At 43.9% G+C, this 6,000-nt stretch overlaps 1 long non-coding RNA gene across 1 annotated transcript; it reads right to left on the bottom strand.

Annotated features, from left to right (window-relative positions):
• Positions 1-4,402: 4,402 nt before the first annotated feature.
• On the bottom strand, positions 4,403-4,810 carry LOC111256629. Its single transcript, XR_002676723.1, has 3 exons — positions 4,776-4,810; positions 4,580-4,660; positions 4,403-4,481 (listed from the first exon to the last, which is right to left on the bottom strand). It is a non-coding gene; the product is annotated as an uncharacterized LOC111256629 (long non-coding RNA).
• Positions 4,811-6,000: the final 1,190 nt, after the last annotated feature.

The raw sequence follows: 6,000 nt of genomic DNA, 5'->3' as shown, positions 1-6,000 counted from the left end.
GTTTTTGAATTATGAAACTTAAATTGTCACATATTATTTCTTTTTTATATTATCATGAATTATAAACTTTTTAGATGGTGTTACATGCAATAATACAGTTATCTGTTTATTTCGCCCGTACCAGGCCGAATTCAAGAAACGGCCCGGCCCAACAACATCTCGTGCACATAACCCTACTCATGCTGCCCTCTCACCCCGCATCGCGCCGCCCCCCGCATCGCGCCGCCCCCGGTCCATTCCGCATCGCGCCGCCCCCTCGCCCCGCATCGCGCCGCCCCCTCGCCCCACATCGCGCCGCCCCCGACTCGACCAACCAGCCGCCGACGCCGGCGCGGCGGCGGTGGCCACGGAGACCACGCCGCTGCAGCTGCACCCGTCCTTCCAGCAGCGCTCACTGTCGCCGCCCCTCGGACCGCGCGCCGATCCAAGAAGCTCGCCGCGCATCCGGCGCGGCGCCGCCTCCTCCGCCGCGCCTGCTCCTGCTCCTCCTCGCCGCCGACTTCGCCGGCGCCGTCTACCTCATCTTCCGCCCCTGCGCGTCCACCTTCTCCGTCGCCTTCCGCATCGCGCCGCCCCCTCGCCCCGCATCGCTCGCCTGGGAGCCCGACCCCAAGCAGCAGCAGTAGCTCTGCCGCCGGCGCCGACCAGGCAGACGACTTCAGCCGGCTCCGCGCCAGCGTCCACGACTCCACGGGCAAGGACCCTTCCCAGCTCGCCCCCCTCCTGTGTGTTATCCCCTCCCCGGACAAGGACAAGGTCAGGATGCTTAATGTGTGTTTCATGAATTCTTTGTTTGCAGACTTGTTTGCGATAACGAGCATGTAACACACTGAATAGCAGTACACTTAAATTGTAGGAACTAAAACTGAAGATAACTTTTTAAATTGTAAGAGTCGAACTAGATCTCAGGGGATCCCTTCATAGTCTGCTCCTCATTGAAGACCGAGTTCACCAGTATAGCTGCAAGCTTAGATCTGAACTCATCAATAAGGTTCTGTGTGAAGCCTTTTTGTAGTCTGTAACCATTCCAGTGCTCCATATACTTGAGCATGAATAGGCCCGATGATGTCCTGTCCTCCTGTTGCGGTAATCCATCCAGCATGTCGATGTCCCAGGTCTTGACATTGAAATCCTTCCACCGATGGTAGTCCTCCTTCTCATCGTTTTGAATGATATCCAAATAACAGTGCAAGCCTTCAACCTATTTCATATTATGTGTTATTTCAGAATGTGCAATCAAAATGGAACAGTACAGAGCATACTTAAACCTCACCATATTCCTGACTTGTTGCACTATTTTTCCAACGAATTGTTTGTCTGAGTTCAATACTTGTACAGTTCGCAAATAAGCGTTCACTACCACCAAGAACCAGTGTGTCTGCACACGCATTGGGAGAAATACCTACAAATGTCGTAGTCAGTAGTGAACGCATGATAGTATTGACTAGCAGTTAATTAACTATGTCGTACCATTTCATGACTGACGTATTTAAATGCAACTGCGCGCCTGTGCATTGTTTCTTCTTCACATATCTCAGCCTCATGTCTCTGTGTGTACTGGAACCTTGCAGGCATGTGCGTGGTCTCCAGGTAAACATTGGTGAACATCCGTTTGTCGTCCGGGATCTTCCCCCGCATGTCATGTATGCGTGCATCTACTATCTGCATGATACAATAATTATCTGTATGAGCTTGCCTTCATCTAATTACTAATTACAGTTTTGATGCATCGTTATTTTATTGCAGCTGGAGGTGCCAACTGACATAGAGCAATATAATACAGAAGCATCAGAACCATTAATTGATCAGGACAGTAAGAACAATGTTTAAGGACAGACCTTGCCATCTAAACATTTTTTGAAAGAGTCGTAGTCATACTTTATAGTCAAAGTGTGAATCTCCTTTCTTGTTAATACAATACCCTTTATTTTGATAATGATATCATCATCATTGCCTCTGTTCATATTCATAACTTGAAGAAATTCATCCATGAAACAGCTGAACTCTGCAATCACATCATCACATAGTATCAGCTACCGATATAAATTAATGTCATACTTTATAGATTGGAAACACTTCATATTACCTTTCTTTACATCAGGTTTATCCCACTCGCCTCGCCTCCTTTTTGTGCTATCATAGGGACCTGGTTTAGTATCATGCTCATAGAACTTACTTACTTTTTCATCAATTGGCCTAGGTGCCTCCCCGGCTGTGCTTGAAATCAGTCGCCCTTGTGGTACATTCTGTTGTGTCAATCCTAATTCGTTGATCTGCTCTTCAGGCTAGAAGGTTGTGAGTAGGCAAGTCAAACTCACATTTAGGATTCAAAATTCATCAGAACCTACCTGGTTGTAGCACTTAATGTCAATCAGTGAACGTTGAATTGTGTGAAAGGCGCTAGTAATTTCTTTCACTTGCTGACAGATTGAATCCTGTGCAGTTTTTAGGTAGTTGTAGTCCCTGTATTCCCGGGTATCCATGGCGTGTAATTTGGCCATTATGTCACCATAGGCCTTTGACACCTAAAAATTGTGATTAATTAAATCATAACGGTTTAAAATATGATGATGGCAACAAAAAGAGCAGAAAAAAATTTTACTGGCTTCCTTCCAATCTTGGGTGGATAGGTGAATGGGTTCTCAGTAAAGGTAACGATAGGGTCTTCATAATCTGATTCGTCATCAGTGTTATCCTCCAAGTTACCATTATAGATGGTCTGTACCCCATTGTTTCCCTGGGATGAATGGATCTGATGAATAAATTAGGACAAATATAATAAACTGATCATAAACTGTTGTTGCAGGCAAGATTGTACTTACTGGATAGGATGGCGCAGGTGTAATTGGATCAAGTCGCGCAGGTGGGGCATGCTCCTTGTGTTGTGCGTCAGGTGTATGGTTCTGCTCCATGTTGAGATGGAGGCGTCAGGAGATGGAGGCGTCAGGAGATGCAGGCGTGAGGAGATGGAGATGGAGGCGTCAGGAGTTGGAGATGGAGGCGTGATGGAGATGGAGATAGATGGGGGGTATTTATTTATATAGGAATTTGTCCTGTGTGGTTATTCGGATATCTGTAATTTGAATTTATTATCTTTACGTGTCAATTATGTCTTTGGAGATGATGGATAGAGTTAGTTTTCAAATTGAATTCTATATCTGTTAAGGTCTATTGTCAGATTGACTGCCGGTTCTGAATTTCTGGGACGTCATAATTTTATACCTTGAGAAAGTACTTTAACATGGTTGTGGACGACCTGAATTTGATCTCGTGTGTGTCCTGTAGCGCGAAACTGATCAGATCGGCCAAGATGATGTGATCGATGTCGACGAACATGATGGGGTTTCAGCTGCTGCGGGGATCTTTCTCCTGGTAGTGGATCTGCCTGGCCTGAAGAATTTGAGCACAAGATGATCTGCTTCGGTCTTTCTCTTCCTGTCGCGCTGCTGCTGCTGTTCCTGTTGAGGAAGAAGCCGACGAAGAAGAATTCATCAAGGATCGAGAACTGATGCAACCTGCGATGCAAGCAACCAGCATGGCAATTGGCAAGAGCCAACAGCAAGACAAAAACACAAGCCGCACATGTGCCCACGAGCTCCAGACTCCAAATCCACCTGTTCCTTTTCGTACATCGCCTCATGCTGTCATGCACCAAGCAAGAACAGCTAGCCACGAGCTCCGAATCAGCTCTCTCATCGTCCACAAATGGCTGCTGCTGCTCAGATGACACTGATGCTGACATTGATATCGCTTCACCTAATATTTAGTTACCATCACTGACTGCTAGTGCACATCATCTTGGGCGCGCAGAAGGGACAAACGAAAGATCACAAAATGTAAAACCATTTGCCCACATATTATAATCTCTAAATTTTAACTTCACCTCTAATAATTTGATAATCTTGAGAAATCCTGAGTTCAAGAATATATACATTTAATATTCTTTCCAAAAGACAATCAACTTACATTGTTTTGATCAACTTCTAAAATTATCTCTTCCAGGAAAGAGTCCTCCATGTTATTTTCTCCACAAGCTCGTTGAAGCTTGTCAACTGTGATATAACCACTTCCATCTTTGTCGAAGTAAGTAAAAGCTGCCATCAAGTGCTAATGACCGGTTTCCTGACTAGTGCAGTACCATCGAAAGTTACCAGCAAATCTGTTGGTTCAGCTGTGGGTGGAACTTCTTTAACTGGCTCAGGTTCAGGTTCTGGAGCTGGAGGCGGTGGCGTTGATGGTTCTTCAGCCTAAAAAACAAAGAAATGGACATAAATACACCATCAAAATCTGCCTTCAAGTGACTTCAATAGAGTAGCCAGAAACATCTTGCTTATACATAGTAACAGAAAACTAAGATCCCAGGAAACTGAAACAAATAGTACAAGCTTTTAGTAGTTGCAAACCTGATTTCTCTGAACTGTTGAAGCAAGGGGGGCATTGCTCACATACTCCTCCATAGCTCCCAGGAACGATGCAGGTGGCTGTTTGTTTTGGTGTTACCAATAGGTTATCAATAAGCTTCTCGCACAGAATATGACAACAAAGTACATACTGACGATCATTAGAGAATCAGCCAAACCTGTTCAATTTTGAGGAATCGCTCACCACGCCCAATATGTATACTTTTACACACTTCATAAAATTCCGAAAGTTGTTCTGCCTGTACAACAGTAAATAAAAAAAAAATCAGCCACGAAGCATGTGATTTCTGATGACCAACTAATGGAAAAAAGTTAAATGGATCAAGCACAAGCAGAAAAGGAATGATGATTTACCGGGCTAATTGCTCTTTTATACATGTCAAGTGCCCATAAAAAATAATCTGACAAGCAGCAAGCCCGCAGTCCCCACCTTGTCAACAAGATTGAGTATTGCATCATTGATGGCCGTTTGGATCTTAACACTCTCTAGAGCAACCTGCCAGTAACACCATTGATAGTGCATGCTGAATTATGATGTTATAAGATGATGACACTTATGGATAAAAATAAAATAAACGAAAAAGTCAGCAAGGCACCTTTTAAATGTCAATGGCAACTCTGGAACACAGAAACTGGTGTATTTCTACAGAGGATAACAATGATTAATTACCTGGCAACCAAGTAATCGAAAAAGAAGCTGCTGTAATGCTGGTAACTGATCGAGCAATCCAACTGTATCAAGATCTCGAGTTCTCTGTGGATACAAGAGTTTCCATAAATAAAATGCTCAACATCGAACTTTTCTTTGGTCCTTGGAATTAACAGGTTAGACAACATCGAACTTAAAGTTCAGACCAGTAAACAAGTAATTGGTACCTTATAAATAATTGTTACTATCCAATCAAAGGAAATTCTTTCAAGAAGAAAAAGGACAACACTAATGGCCTCAAATGAACCTTGGGACCAATTGACAGTAACATAATTATGGTCATACTGGCCCAAACCTTATGAATATTAAAAGGCACTGAATAGCTCTTTTGTGTTTGCTTTCTTCGAGTTCCACTAGCTGCAATCAGCGAAGCACAAGGGTCAGTGTCCTCTATATCAATGAAGCTGTAAGCTTATCTCCAGAAGATAAATCTGTGTACCTATACAAAGAGCAAGGAGCCAATGAGGAATTTGTTAATTATTTCATGGAGCCAATGAGCAAGGTAGCACAAACAAACTGCCCAGATACAACATCAGAATGAATAAATAAAAAATTTAACTATCTAACCTGCACATTGTCAAAAAGTTCCCCAGAATTCATGGCTTGCCTTCCACCTCTTGTTGGATCGCGGAGCACCTTTCGAAACAATCTTCACCGGATCAAGTACTTTGGTGCCACCGGGCTGGTTGGCTGCTGAGAAATGAGCCGGCAATGGCCCAAATGTTGTTTCCTCTTCCATCCCTTGCTCCTGCGTGTCTTCTTTCAAAATATCATCAAGTAACTTCATTACCCTATCCGTCTCATCTTGGCTCCTAGAAACTTTGAATAAAGCACGATTGCCCTTTGAGCGAAGGGAATGGTAACGATCCA

The sequence above is a fragment of the Setaria italica genome, chromosome III, assembly GCF_000263155.2.
Source record: "Setaria italica strain Yugu1 chromosome III, Setaria_italica_v2.0, whole genome shotgun sequence".
NCBI lineage: Eukaryota > Viridiplantae > Streptophyta > Magnoliopsida > Poales > Poaceae > Setaria > Setaria italica.
This window is presented reverse-complemented; position numbering and strand designations above follow the sequence as displayed.